This window comes from Myotis lucifugus, unplaced genomic scaffold (genome assembly GCF_000147115.1).
Source record: "Myotis lucifugus unplaced genomic scaffold, Myoluc2.0 scaffold_159, whole genome shotgun sequence".
Classification (NCBI taxonomy): domain Eukaryota; kingdom Metazoa; phylum Chordata; class Mammalia; order Chiroptera; family Vespertilionidae; genus Myotis; species Myotis lucifugus.
This window is the reverse complement of record NW_005871207.1, coordinates 1592237-1607397: the sequence shown is the minus strand read 5'-3', so window position 1 is coordinate 1607397 and position 15161 is coordinate 1592237. Positions and strand designations below refer to the sequence as shown.

At 39.8% G+C, this 15161-nt stretch overlaps 1 pseudogene; it reads left to right on the top strand.

Annotated features, from left to right (window-relative positions):
- LOC102419000 overlaps positions 1-13089 on the top strand; it is a 66722-nt pseudogene extending 53633 nt beyond the window's left edge.
- The last annotated feature ends 2072 nt before the right edge of the window (positions 13090-15161 follow it).

Below are 15161 nucleotides of genomic sequence, written 5' to 3'. Positions count from 1 at the left end.
CTGTCTTCATTCTAGAAATAGGCAAGAGAAACATACAAACTTTAAGTCAATTGTAAAAATAAAACAAAATCCTTAGTCCTGGGGAAAGGCTACACATTCTACTGATTTTCATACATTTATTCATTGAAATCTGTTTTAAGAAAATAGTGAGGCATCTTCAATAACACAAAATATGTGGTCTCTAAGAAACAAGAGAAAAAAAAGCCATCTATTTTTTCACAAAATTATTTATTTAATGCCTACAGCATACCCAAGACTCTGGTGAGCATCTGAAAACAAAAGTGAATATAAGCAGACAGGGGTCCTGTGTTCAAGTAATTGACATAAAAGTAATAAAAATTATCAATTTTTAATTAAAAAAATACTAAATTAAAACTCTGATCAGTAGATGGTACTATAAGTGCATGAGCATAATACAAAAAATGCTTCCCTGACAAAACAAAATTGAGTTGAGCAAGCATCTAAAGTAAGAGTTGGAATTAATTAACTAGATAAAGTTGAAGAGAAATGACATGTGGAAAGGCAAACTTTCTTTTTATTAATGCAAGATTTGCATAAAGTGTTTAAGGAACTAAGAGAAGGCCAGTTAAGATGAGTGCAGAGAATTGAGGGTAGAATGAAGAAGGCATTATGTTAGATGACCGTAAAGAAGTAGTTAAGGATAGATCACGACAGTTATTAAAGAACATAGTAATAACTTCAATTATTATTCCAAGGATACTTTTGTTCATGGGATGATTATTATGCAGAATATTTCCTGTATTATTTGAGTACAGGAAAAACATGCTGAGATTTATTTTTAAAAATGATCATTCCACAATATGAAGAACAGATTGGAGATATGTGAATGGATGATAGCCTATAGTGGGGACAAGAAGACCAGTCATGAAGTCATTTGCATGATGACATTATTAAGAGCTTTGCATGATGATATTATTAAGCTTGAGGAAAATAGAAAGATTAAGACATTCTTAGGATGTCAATGAGTATTCATGGTATAAATTATGGAGTGATGGGGAAATAAACCCAATTAAAGTGAGTTGGGTAGTAAATCGGGGCTATGGGAGTTATAGAAGAGAAATAATAAGCTTATAAATAAAAATGTTAAAGATATTAACAGGAGCCGAAACCGGTTTGGCTCAGTGGATAGAGCGTCGGCCTGCGGACTGAAAGGTCCCAGGTTTGATTCCGGTCAAGGGCATGTACCTGGGTTGCGGGCATATCCCCAGTAGGAGATGTGCAGGAGGCGGTTGATCGATGTTTCTCTCTCATTGATGTTTCTAACTCTCTATCTCTCCCCCTTCCTCTCTGTAAAAAATCAATAAAATATATTTTAAAAAAAGATATTAACAGGAGAGAAAATGAGGGATAGCCTAATTAAGGGTTTTGGAAAGAGGGATATGTGTGTATGTGTTTAATGATTTTTCATTATTGATAAATAATATTTTAGATTTTGTAAAAACAGTGGAAAGGATACAATTGACCAAAGACAAATATAAATGAAGAAAGGAGAGAGAGAGAGAGAGGAAAAGATGAGAGTGTAAGCTTCCAAGAAAAACACAATGGAATATAATACAAAAGCACATTTATCTGGGTTGGAGTTGTCATGAGTTACTCTGTTCCAGTAGAAGGAGGTGGGATAGAATGTGTTCAGATATAGATGATTTAAAATGGGGACTTTACTTCATCTTTAATTTATAGAGACCAATGGATTATAAAATTATTTGAGGAGTAGTTGAAGCAAGTTGTAGGAATAGGATTTTGTTATTATAGTGTAAAATAATTATTTTAGTCATTTTTGTGCTGTCTGATTACAACAGACTTTAGTGTGTGATTTGGGGAATGAGTAAATAAAGTGAAGATTAGTTTGGTGCAGGGGAGTCAATGAATAAATGAGAAGCTCTTGTATTTAATGAATTGTCCACATAAAGACGGAATCACCCACTATGATGGAGAGGAAGACAAGGAACTAGGATAAGGACAAGTAGATAGTAGAACCAAAATAAAAAGTGTCCACAAAAGTATTGTCCAGGTTGCTCAGATGGTTAAAGTGTCATCCTGACACTCCAAGGTGGCAGGTTCGATAAGGTCAGGGCACATATAAGAATCAACCAATGAATGCATACATAAGGGGAACAGCAAAATCTCTCTCTCTCAAAATCAATAAAAAAAGGAGAAAAGAGCTTATAAGAGAACATAATTTATAAAAAGAGCAATAGACTGTAAGCAACAATGAGAAAGGAGAAGAGACGTCACTCCTAATTTCTATACCTGAAATCATAATATGTGAAGGAGCAAATACTAATCTCAAAAGCATGTTATAAATCAGTGTAAGCCAAGGAGGCGAACAATTGTTCATAGTAAAGGATGAAAATAAGGTGGGTTTTGCTGGTTCTAGAATACCAGTAGCAGAAGTTACTAGAATGTCTGGGGTTTGAGAGAGGAGAAGTTACTTATGTCAGCAGTAATGGAAGACAGATCATTGTGAGGAATGCTGGCGTGCAATAGCTAGATGGTTGGATGTGGAGAAGAGCCTATAATGAAGGTGTGTGTTCCTTAGTGTTAATTGTTGAAAACCTGGATGAAATACAGGTTAATTTTGTCTCATGGAAGGGGAGCTGCTATTGTGCCTAATGGACAGAGCAGCTCTGTTCATTGGCACAGTGACAGTACATCCAGAAACTGCCAACTCTATAAAGAAACACCAATGCAAGCTGCCTCTGGAGCTGGAGTTAGGAGACTCCCAACAGTGCGGGTATAACAAAGATAATGAAAGTGAAGAACAAAACTATTTTTGGATGGGTTGCTATATCTCCTCCAAAGACAAGGGATGGAGTTCACTGAGCTGAGAGAGCATTCTTTGCAGCCATCTATAGTGCTTGCTAGGTGGAGAGGAGGCTGGCTATTCAACAAGCTCCCTGAGGAGGATGTTGAAAGGTCAAGTTCAGCATGCTCAAAGGTGGTATACAATCTGGTGTGTTATAACATATAGTTATCAAGTTATAAAGATGTTAAGTATCACTGTTATTCATTGAGGAGGGGGAGCATTACTCTCCCTCCCTTATTTTCTCTTTCTGCCCTTATTCACCCCCTTGATTTTTGCATGTAGTAGCAACAATGTTTATTTCTATAAATGTTGCACAGCGAGGTATATATTTTTAACTAATCTTTTTTTTAATGGTGGTCAGTGCACTCCCACAGGGGGAGTGCCACTCAGCCAGAAGCCCTGAGCCAGGCTCACAGCTGGTGAGCTCAGTGGCAGTGGCGGGAGCCTCTCCCGCCTCCGCCACAGCACTAAGGATGTCCGACTGATGGCTTAGGCCTGCTCACCAAGGAGTGGACCTACGCCGGCAGTTGGACATCCCCCAAAGGCTCCCAGACTGCGAGAGGGCGCAGGCCGAGCTAAGGAATCCCCCCACCTCCCAGTGCACGAATTTCATGCACCGGGCCTCTAGTCCTATATAATAAAAGCCCAGTTGTCCAGTCGGCCATTCAACTCATTAAAATGTAATATGATAATGCTATGCCAAGACCATTCAACCGCTCGCTATGACATGCACTGATCACCAGGGGGTAGACAGTCGACTGATCAACCAGTCGCTATGATGTGCACTGACCACCAGGTGCAGACACTCTGACTGGTAGGTTAGCTTGCTGCTGGGGTCTGGCCGATCGGGATTGAGCAAGATGGGCCAGGCACACCCTGTAGCCCTCCTGTTGTCCTTTCCAGGCTGGCCAACCTCCCACATCCCTCCCTGACCCTGATCATGCACCAGTAGGGTCCCTTGGCCTGGCCTGCGCCCTCTCGCAATCTGGACTGAGGGAACACCCCCCCCCCCCGCAAATGCACAATTTCCGTGCACTGGGCCTCTAGTAAAGTAGATAAAAATAAACAGCTTTTTTTACTTTTATCATCAAGCATTTGGATAAAAGGTTTGTGAAAGTTATTTATTACTCCATATTGTATCCTAATCAGAAATTTAGAGTGTTTTCTTAAATAGGTATGTAATTTATCTCACATTCAAATTAAAGGCTTAGATTTACTATTTTAACTTATCTGAGCAAGATTTCTATAATTCCTAGCAAATTTAAGGGGGGGGGAGATAACAAATCCAAATTAAAAAGTTGTATGATGGTTAGCCCAATACTGGATTAAGGGAACATTGTACATGAGTTGGGAGTGACATTTTATATCAGCAGATAGAGAACATCCTATGCTGTAATCAAATGTTTATTTCCAGAAGTGAAAATACAAGCTATAATAAGTCTTTGAATAGGAAGAAAAATAATACCAACACAATATAGATTTTAACTCAAATTAAAAAATAATAACAATAAACCAAAAGAAAGAAATGTGAATGTAAAATATTCTCAATTGTTCTTTCAGGATTGCTTAGTCAACAACTCTTTAGAAATTATGATATTGTTCTCATTGTATTTGGAAACACTAATGGATCATTTTAAATAAATATATTGGTAAGTATTGTTTTATATGCCTCTACATTTTCCACCTGTTCACACACTTTCCTTAGTAAAGCAAAGGTAAATATCAGGGGCAAATTGTGGTAGATCTCTTGACATATTAACCCTTTTACACATGTTCAGTGAAGCTGTGGCAGTGACAGGTCCATACTAGAACAAAGAATGGAGATGAGTCAAAGCCATCTCTTTTATCTCTTATCTGTTTTTTCTGGGTCTTTTCTAGATGTCAGGAATGAAGTGGGGGGATTAAAAACAGGCATGACATTTTCTCTTATACTGTTGACATTTTAAAAAGTATATCAAAATGCTTTCTTAGTCAGAAATATCTATTCTAAAATTAAAGCACAATATGCCATTTTCTAAGTGACTATGTAAAGAATATATGGTCTTGTTTTCTTCATATGTAAAATATCGTTAAATGTTGTATTATAAATTACTGCTTTCTTAACTTTTACACTTTCCATAAAGTCATCTTCTCAGAAAGGATGGTGGTATACAATGAGATGTATGGACAAGTATTTTAACTCTTTTGAAATTATTAGTATTAAGTATGATTTCCATTAATTTATATTGAGTACCTTTAATCTGCAAGCATTGTGCTACTTGGGGATTCCTAATACATAGAACACAATTGCTCTCCTCAAAAAGTTCATTATTAATGTTGGAGAAAGAAGAGAACTAACATAATTTTATTAAAATGAAGTAAGCATGAAGAGATTTCTTAGAGGAAGATGAAAATTTGGAAGATTGGTACACTTCTGTATTTACTTTATGAACTGTTATTATTTTAGGGTGTGCAGAAGGCAGTATTATAAGATGGCTCCCCAAGATTCCCATCCCCAGCGAGGCATACTTTTCTCCCAGTTATTCAATCAAATGCAAATATAGGTACTTCTAGAAGGTTTTGTAGATATAATCAATGTCCCAAAACAGTTGACCTTAAGACAGGAAAATTATCTGAGTGGACCTGACCTAATTACATAAACCCTTTAAAGGAAGACAGCTTTTACATAGCTGGCCACAGAAAAAAAGTCAAAGAACTATACTCTAGCTGCATTGGAGAAAACAAATATTCATGTTGTGAACTACTTATGGGATCACATGACTGGGAATTGAATTATTTTAGAATAGAAAAATAATGTTACCTAATTAATCAAGAAATAAATGAGTCAGCATTTTAAGCAGTGGGACTTAAGTGGAGAACTTATGAGTTTTGGTTAAAATTGCAATAATTAAATTTATATGAGCTCAAAATGTATTATATTAAAAAAAATTCTAAAACTATTTATCAGGTGTTATTTTAATAAGTTAATTAATACCTAAAACTATCTGGGTATGAACATGAGATTTCTCAATAGATGACCCATTCCTGTGGATCCTTCCTTCTTGAACCTGACATCCATTAATTCCTTTTCATATGAATTTCCTGGATTGGTACAGTCTCAGACCTGGATTGATACTTCCGATATGAGACTGTAGTATCATATCTCTACTTCAGTCCACAACAAATATATTTTATCTTGTAAAAAGCTGTTAGGAACTTGGATTCTAAGTGTCCATGAACTGCTGAAGAACAGGAAAATTGTACAAATGCATGCAGTTATTTTGAAGGGAAATGTTTCTTATCTCCTTATAAAATCTCTACATTTTAAATGAGTCCTTGACCTAAATATTAATCACAAGTTCTGCCTATTCATCATGCCAATTCTCTGATCTAAAAAAAAAAAATGGGCAGTTCCTATGCTGACAGTTGGAGATTTTGATATGGCCTTCTTTTTAGCTTTTCTAGATCATGAGGTCTGATTTCAGGTCTCCTTTTCCTTCAGCTGAAACTATGCATGGTTTCAGACTTAATGCCTGTCACAGTGTTCTGTGGCTGCTATAATCTGACTAACTTGCTGAATAGGCTTTTAATCCTTACTGTAGAATGGTTTGATTGAGTCCAGTTTTGTTCCTTTCATTTGTGAAGATCCCCTCTAAGCTAACACATGTACAAAAGACCATTTTATCCAATGGGAAGAGCTATTCTGATTGCTTCCCAAATCCAGGAGGCTGAGAATTCTAAAAGCTAACTTTCATTATTACTACATGGTGTGCTCTCATTTTAGTTATGACCACATTTAAAAGATATTGTTGGATGCATCCAACATCCCTCTGCACTTTCCATTAGCTTCGGAGTATATTCAAGATTACAGCCAGTTAGTTTTAAGTTTGGAGGAGATCTTGCAAACCAAGTAGAGCATAGCTATTGTACTGCAATAAAATCTGTCTGACAGATTACACTTCCACTGTCCCTACCAGCACTTTCTTTCCCATGTCCTTTTTCACACAAATGTATAAAGTCTATACCTCTAAAAAAGTAAGTATAAGAGCCACCTTGTTCAATACCTAAAAAACTTATGAATAAAAATCAGTGATTTCTGACATGGTTCAAAGTTTATTGTCTCCGGAAAAGAATGTTTAAAAAATTATTGAAACTGGGAAAAGTCAGTGATCTTAAAACATAGCAATATTTCCAGTGAATGTCTCCTGTTCAAACACATCCTTGAAGTAACTGTTTTGAGCATCAATGTCAATGAAAAGCATTCTGTCTTCTGATTCACCAAAAGAAGTAAAATATATACAACCATGTTATTAAATTGTTAAACTAAACAAGAAAAGAAAGAGAGAAAATATAGAATCACTATTATTAGACATGAATTAATAGTCATAAAGAATTTGAGACTTGGCAGTAAGTACTGAAGATATTATTCCTATTATGTCAAACTTGCTAGGAATATTGAAAATAAGTGATTTTGGTGTTTTAATTATGTCACTGAGTAGCAGGTGGGAAAATACAGTGAAAGAGAAAACTGTATAAAATACCTAGATTAAAAAACTAATTATAGTAGTCCTCTTCTAGCATCTTCTAATATCTTGTACTTTTTATCTGGGATGATAAAGAGAAAAAAATGTACTTTGTGCCCTAGCTGGTTTGGCTCACTGGATAGAGCGTCGGCCTGGGGACTGAAGGGTCCCAGGTTCGATTCTGGTCAAGGGCATGTACCTTGGTTGCAGGCACATCCCCAGTAGAGGGTTGCAGGAGGCAGCTGATCGATGCTTCTCTCTCATCGATGTTTCTAACTCTCTATCCCTCTCCCTTCCTCTCTGTAAAAAATCAATAAAATATTTTTTTTAAATGTACTTCTTTTCCAAACGATGGCAGGGGCCATTTAATGTTGTCTCAATAGAATTAGCATCAACTGATAAGAGTGCTCTGTTAATGACTAGAAGACATACATACAACCCTAAAACCAGCTTTGTTTCTTATCATAGACTTAGATGCATAAGGATAAATACTGGACTGTGTGCCAATCTCTTTGGATATAGCTTCACATCTTAAAAACCTGGAGTCACAGGAGAAAATGTTCTAACACTGTGATTTTTAGGATGGAGGCATGAAATTATAGATGCTGTTGAAGAACTTAAGGGCAAGATTCTCAAACCTGAGTGGTAATTAAATTTACTAGGCATCTTGGTAATGAGGGAGATGACTGTTATTAGCTGGGAGTTCAAACAGGCCTTTATTCATATTATTTCCCTCTTTGCTATTGTTGTGAGGGCTTTTGCAAATGACATTTTTGTAGTATGGAGTACCATTGGGTTGGGATTCAGTAAAACAATAAAAGTACAGAGTCTGTATTCTCATTTTTATTTGTAAGAAAGGAAAAATAATAACAACCTGTTAAAGTAAGTATACAAATCTAATGGCTATGAAGAAATTTTTACAGTGTTGTATCAATCGAAGTCCCCATAGGGACACAGAAATTTCTCTTAAAATGTTTGAGATGGCTTGTAACACTGGGAATGAGAGAACTATGAAGTCAATCTGAAAAGAGTGAAGTATTATCAACAACAGGAGAAACTACAAACTTTAAGTATATGATAAAGTCAGAAGGTAGTGATACTGGCACCTAGGGACTGGCTGAGCCAAAGGCTGCTGGAACCACTTAGATCCTGTCCAATCAGAGCTGGAGCCAAGGGGAGGGGTGTGTAAACTTACCTTGGCTTTGCCCTTAGATTACCTTCTAATTTTTCACCACTGTTTCCTATCAGCTTAATTCAGCCAAAAGTCTGCTGCTCAGCAATATGGCAAATGTAGCTAGCACCAGAAAGAGAAAGATTGGTTTTGAGAAAAAACACACAAAGGACTGGTTATGGTTCACACATGTGCTTGGTAAATGGTGCATCTCTGATATCTGCCATTATTTAACCTAATGCCATTCACTTTTGAAGTATTTAAAGAGCCTTGTATGATCCAAGGAGTATGCCCTTGGTAAATTAGTTCCATGGAAGGTTAATAAATGTTTATGTTAAGAAAATAATATAGCCCAGCCATCATGGTTCAGTGGTTGAGCATCTACCTATGAACCAGAAGGTAACTGTTCGATTCCCAGTCAGGGCACATGCCCAGGTTGCAGGCTGGATCCCCAGTGGGGAGCTTGCAGGAGGCAGCCAATTAATGATTTTCTTTCATCATTGATGTTCCTATCTCTCTCTCCCTCTCCCTTTCTGAAGTCAATAACAACATATTTTAAAAGAAAATAATATGTGTATTTGCTCAAATAAATGATTTTAACAAAGTTAAATAAGATTGTCTATTTCAGGATTTTCAGAACTTTATTCTGAATGTGACTCTTATAAAAGGTGATTTATTATTTAGTTTCCCAAACTTAATTGGCCTTGGGATCCTTTCTCCTTAATTGAAAATTTTGATAGGACTGGACTATACCTATGCTCCTATAAAACCTTTAATAGGGTTTACATAATTTACATAATTATAATCTTCTTTGTTTATATTTATGTTACTCTTGTGACATATCACAGCTAATAATACAAAAAGGAAATATCAGGACCAGGAACTCATTTGAAATCATATTCTGATTCCAAATTCTCAAACCAATCACTGGTATTAAGTTCCAGCTGTTTCAAAACAATTGATGAACACACATAAATTATTCCAGGAATTATCATGGGCCCCAGACTGTCAGATCCTGTTGTTGATTATATCTACAAAGTCACATTTAAGTAAAAACCGATCCTGACATCTTATTTTCTCAGCCTCATCTCTTCCCATTTCCCAGTGCCATACTAGACTACTTTCCTTCTCGTCATCCTCACCATTACCAAGGATTCCCTTGACCCAGGGATTTTGCCTGCAGTTCTCACCCTGTTGAAATGCTCTGACATCCTTTGCACCTGCCACAAATCAACCAGCATTTCCATTCTCAATTCAAATGTCTTATGTTTTGCAAAATCTGACCAGATGTCCCTTCCAGAAAAATGAGTTGCTCTTTCCATTTAGTTATGATTTACTTGTTATGTTTCTATAATGCCTCCTATCACATTGCATCATAGTTGGCTAGATACTTGTCTGTCTCCTCTGATCTGATACAAATCCTAAAGTTAGAGATCACATTTCATGCTTGCATATAGCCTCAGTGTTTTTGCACAGTAACAGGACCTTTGTAGCCAATCAATAAACATTTATGAAAATGAGTTAAACTCTGACCCATAAAAGTATACAAATAAAAAGAAAAACATAGTTTGGAAATTACTATTTGCTATATTGTCTGAGAAACCACCTGAATTATTAATTCACATTGTACGTGAGAGCATAACCTTGGTCTATACAACATATTAAAATATTTTTCCATGGGTAAAATCATTCAGTCCTCAATCTCCACTAAGCAAATTCACTATGTACCCCAATACTTCTATTTTGGTATTCATCTAAGTATTTTCCCTATGTGTACAAATGGATAACCCTCTATTTTACCCCCCAGGCATATTCAAGCTTGAAAAGGGCTGTAGTAATCCAAAAAGAGAAGTGTATGCTATTCATTCCAGCAAACCATGACTATCAAAGAAAATGCCAAAGGGCATTATTCATTAAAAAATGAATTAACAAGGCTTTCTGCAATTTTGCTGCAGATTTTTCTTTTACAAAAGACTGAAAGAATGCATGGCACTGGACCCCATAGCAAAAAAAAAAATACATTCTGGCAACTATTCAAATGCAAATTTGGCTATGCTGAGTGTTCAGGTGACAGTTTGGGTGTTTATATATTGTCTATCATTGTAACAGCGAAATGCTCAGACAATCTAATTAGGTTATTAAAATTATCTGTTTGAGAGACTAGCTTGATCTGAAAAGCTTCTATAATAAGCTACTTTTGAATGGCAGAGAAAGATGTATCAGGATCGCTTTATGTAAAGAGAAAACTCATGAAAAAATTCAAAATTAAAAAATAAAACACACACAAAAGACAAGAGTTCATTTGGTCAAAAATTATTTACAATTTCTGTGGAATTATTTAATTATGAGTTGAGATTATTTTACTTTAGTCCATATATTATGTGGCAAATGTGTGACTCTCCCTTACCATGTATTAGTACTTTAAACCATTCCTATATTACCAATTCACCTTGTTTATCATGTGTATTTTCCTATGTCCACATCATCCTTAGTGCCTCCTAGATTTGCCACTGCCTGTAATCCTCTCTGCTACAAACATCTCTAGAAATTTTAATGGTGTCAACAGTAAGTGGAAGCACAATCTTAAGCATGATGGTTACTACCTGCTGCCTGAATATCAGAGAGTAAGAGTTATGATCCTTAGCAAAGCTATAACCCTTTATAGGTTTTTCCCAGAGATATTTCCCAAAAATGCTCAGTTAAATGAACTTCAAAAACAATTTTATTTCTAGTAAGATGGATCTCCACTTCTGCCACTCTTAAGGAATGTCTTCTCCCAACCGCTAATACTGCACAAACCATATAAATAACAACAACGAGCCACTAATACTTTCTAGTTAATTATTATAGCTGAGATCATTTGTCCACCCATCCTGATTTAGAATCAGCAACAACTTGTAAAATAAAAATATATATTGAATCTAATGTAATTTGGACAACAAAAACAAAATGATAATTTTTATTTTTTATTTTTCTTTTTTTCTCATCCTTTGTAGAAAGAGAAACATTATAATGGTATTTGAATAAGAAAGTTCTAACATCAAGGATTTATTTTCTTACCTGAAGTTGGTGGTACTATCTTTATTCTATTACATATAGAATGGTAGGAAAACTTGAAATTTATTTGTGTGGAAATAAGTGGAACAAATTTTTAGAGTAAACTGTAATCAGGTATCATTTCTTATAAAGATCTTATTTATAACTAGGGGCCTGGTACACGGATTTGTGCACTGGTGTGTTCCCTCAGCCTGGCCTGTTCCCTCTTGCAGTCCAAGACCCTTGGGGGATGTTGGACTGCCAGTTTCCGCCCAATCCCCCTGCCTGGCCTGCAGGGATCAGGCCCAAACCGGCAGTCCCACATCCCCCGAGGGATGTAGTAGTGTATGAAGCCGCAGGCGGCCAGGGAGGAGCTTGAGCTTCGGCTAGGGGCCGCACCACTCCTGCTCATCCTGGCCCTGCTGCGCCTGCTGCCACTGCTCAGTAGCGCTCCCCTAGAGACAAGATAGGCTCACACCGCAGCAACTGTGCTCGCCTGCTGTGAGCCCAGTGTCTGGCACCTGTCAGTCAGTTGAGCAGTGTTCCCACTGGTGGGAGCGCACTGACCACGAGGGGGCAGCTCCTGGTCATAGCAACAGGCCAAATGGTAGACTGGTCACTTAGGGTTTTATATATAGATTTTCAGCAATTCCCACATTGTAGAGCAGTCATTTACCTTTGCAGAGTAGGTACAGAAAGATTGTTAAGTAAATGAAGTTTAAGCAACACTATTAATAGCAATATTGAACCCATAAAAAGAGAGGAGCACAGTGGGCAAAGTAGATACCTCAGTCATAAAACATCCAACTAAGGTGCCCTGGGGGGGGGGCATCCTGGGAAATCTGGGAAGGCATCAATGGAGGATCAGGTTTTAAGAACCTATGACTGAGAAAGAAGATAAAAAATATCTGAGTGTTTCAGAGGAGGATGTTACTGACATGAAGACTCTAGTAATTAATAAGCACAGGAAGAAAAGGACTTCTGCAGAAATATTTGAAGATGTGTGAGGATGTCTGGGTGTAGAGTAGAGAATATGCTGGAAAAATTTGAAGCTGACATTAACAAGGCTCTTCTTACAAAGGGAAAAATCTAGAAATGTATACCAGGGCTTTTCTCAAAAATGTAACCAGAAAGTTTATCATATTTGGAAAGATCAACAAGATCAAAGGCAGTAACTTAACCAAGAATCTTCTCAGCAGATTCTGACTTTGATTCAGCAGTGGGAGATAATGTACAGAAAGCTGAGAAACAAGAAGATAAACTAGCTAATTTATTTGTATAGCAACAAAAGGTTTTCTAACAATCTAGAGTTGTTCAGAGCCAAAGATGGAAAACAATTAAACAGCTGTATGAGCAGTTCACAAAGAGCAGGGAGGACTTGGAGAAGAATCATGATACTCTACTCACTGATGCACAACATGAACTTAGAAAAGAAATGGCTGTTGCAAAAACAAATTATGATGGACACTCAGCAGCAGGAGACAGCAAGTGTTCAGAACTTCAATTCATGTTATTCTGATGACTCTTTGAAGGAAGAATTTGAATTGAAATAATATGATACAATTATACCATTAGCTAAGAGGCATGTAAGTCTTTAGAGTGGTTTAAAAAGGAAATTATAAAATACTAGAGGCCTAGTGCACGAATTCGTGCAAGAACGGGGTCCCTTGGGGTGGACTGCAGGGATCAGGCCAAAACCTGCAGTCCAATGCTGCCTGCAGAGCTCCTACCAGCTGCTCCCACTCATTTTGGCCCCACTGTGCCTGCCACAGGCTTGCGCCCAATCAGCTGTGAGCCCTGCATCTGGCGCCCTCCTGAAGGGAGTGGCTTGAGGGATCAGTCCAAAACTTGCTCTCCAACATCTCCCAAAGGGTCCCAGATTGCAAGAGGGTGCAGGCCAGGACAAGGGACCCAACCAATGCATGATTGGGGCTAGGGAGGGAGCACGGGAGGGTTCTAAGGCATGTCCAGCCCCATCTCACCTAGTCCTGATTGGGCTGATCAGGGTCAGCTGGCCAGGGAGGGACACGGGAGGTTGGCCAGCCGGGGAGGGACTGTGGGAGGGCTCCAGGGAGTGTCTGGCCGATCTTGTTCAGTCCTGATGGGCTGGACTCAAGCAGGAAGCTAATCTACAGGTCAGAGGGTCTGCCCCCTAGTGGTCACTGCTTATCATAGTGAGCGGTTGAGTGGCCTTAGCATATCATTAGCATATTATGCTTTGATTGGTTGAACAGTTGACCGGTCACCGGATGACTGGACACTTAACATATTAGGCTTTTATTATATAGGACTAGAGGACCAGTGAATAAATTCATGCACGGGTGGGATCCCTCAGCCTGCCTGGTGATTGGGCCCTTTTGGAACAGCCGGCCAGGGGGAGAGACCACAGGAGGTTGGCTGTGGGAGAGTAAGGCCACCAGGGGCAGCTCCTGAGTTAAGCGCCTGCCCCTGGTGGTCAGTGCACATCATAACACCTGGACGGTTGTTTGCTTGTCCGATCATCCAGTTGTAACAGTTGCTTAGGCTTTTATATATATACTAGAGGCCCGGTGCACAAAAATTTGTGCACTCGGGGGCGGGGGGAGGGGAGGTCCCCCAGCCCGGCCTGTGCCCTCTCGCAGTCTGGGACCCCTCAGGAGATAATGACCTGCTGACTTAGGCCTGCTTCCAGGTGGCAGAGGGCAAGCCCAATCCCTAGGTGCATCCCCTGGTCAGTCTCAGAGCAGGGCCAATTGGGGAGTTGGGGCGCCACCCCCTGTCATGCACAGAGCAGGGCAGATCTGGAGGTTGCGATGCCACCCTCAGTCATGCTCAGGGTAGGGCTGAATAGGGGGTTGGGGCACCGCCCCCTGACATACTCAAGACAGGGTCGATGGGGAGGTTGCGGCGCCACCCCCTGTCACACACAGAGCAGGGCCAATCAGGGGGTTGGGGTGCTGCCCCCTGTCACTCACAGAGCAGGGCCCATCAGGGGGTTGAGGAGCTCCCCCCTGTCATGCACAGAGCAGGGCCGATCAGGGGGTTGAGGAGCTCCCCCCTGTCACTCACAGAGCAGGGCAGATCAGGAGGTTGGGGCGCTACACCCTGTCACACTCAGGGCAGGGCCAATGGGGAGGTTATGGCTCTCCCCCGTCACACACAGAGCAAGGCCCGTGGGGCGCCACCTTCTATCACCCACAGAGCAGGGCCAATCAGGGGGTAGGGGCGCTGCCACTGTCACACTCAGGGCAGGGCCGATGGAGAGGTTATGGCTCTACCCTGTCACACACAGAGCAGGGCCCGTGGTGGGGGGGGCTTGGGGTGCCACACCCTGTCACACACAGAGCAGGGCCGATCAGGGGGTTGGGGCGCCGCACCCTGTCACACACAGAGCAGGGTCGATCAGGGGGTTGGGGAGCTCCCCCCTATCAGGCACAGAGCAGGGCTGATCAGGGGCCTTCCCCTGTCACACACAGAGCAGGGCAGATAGGGAGGTTGTGGCCCCACCCCCTGTCACACACAGAGCCGCAGGGCGATCAGGGGGTTTGGGCACTGCCCCTTCACACACAAGACAGGGCCCGGGAGGCCTCGTGGCTCTGCTGATACACCCTCTATCACCCACAGAGCAGGGCCGATCAGGGGTCTG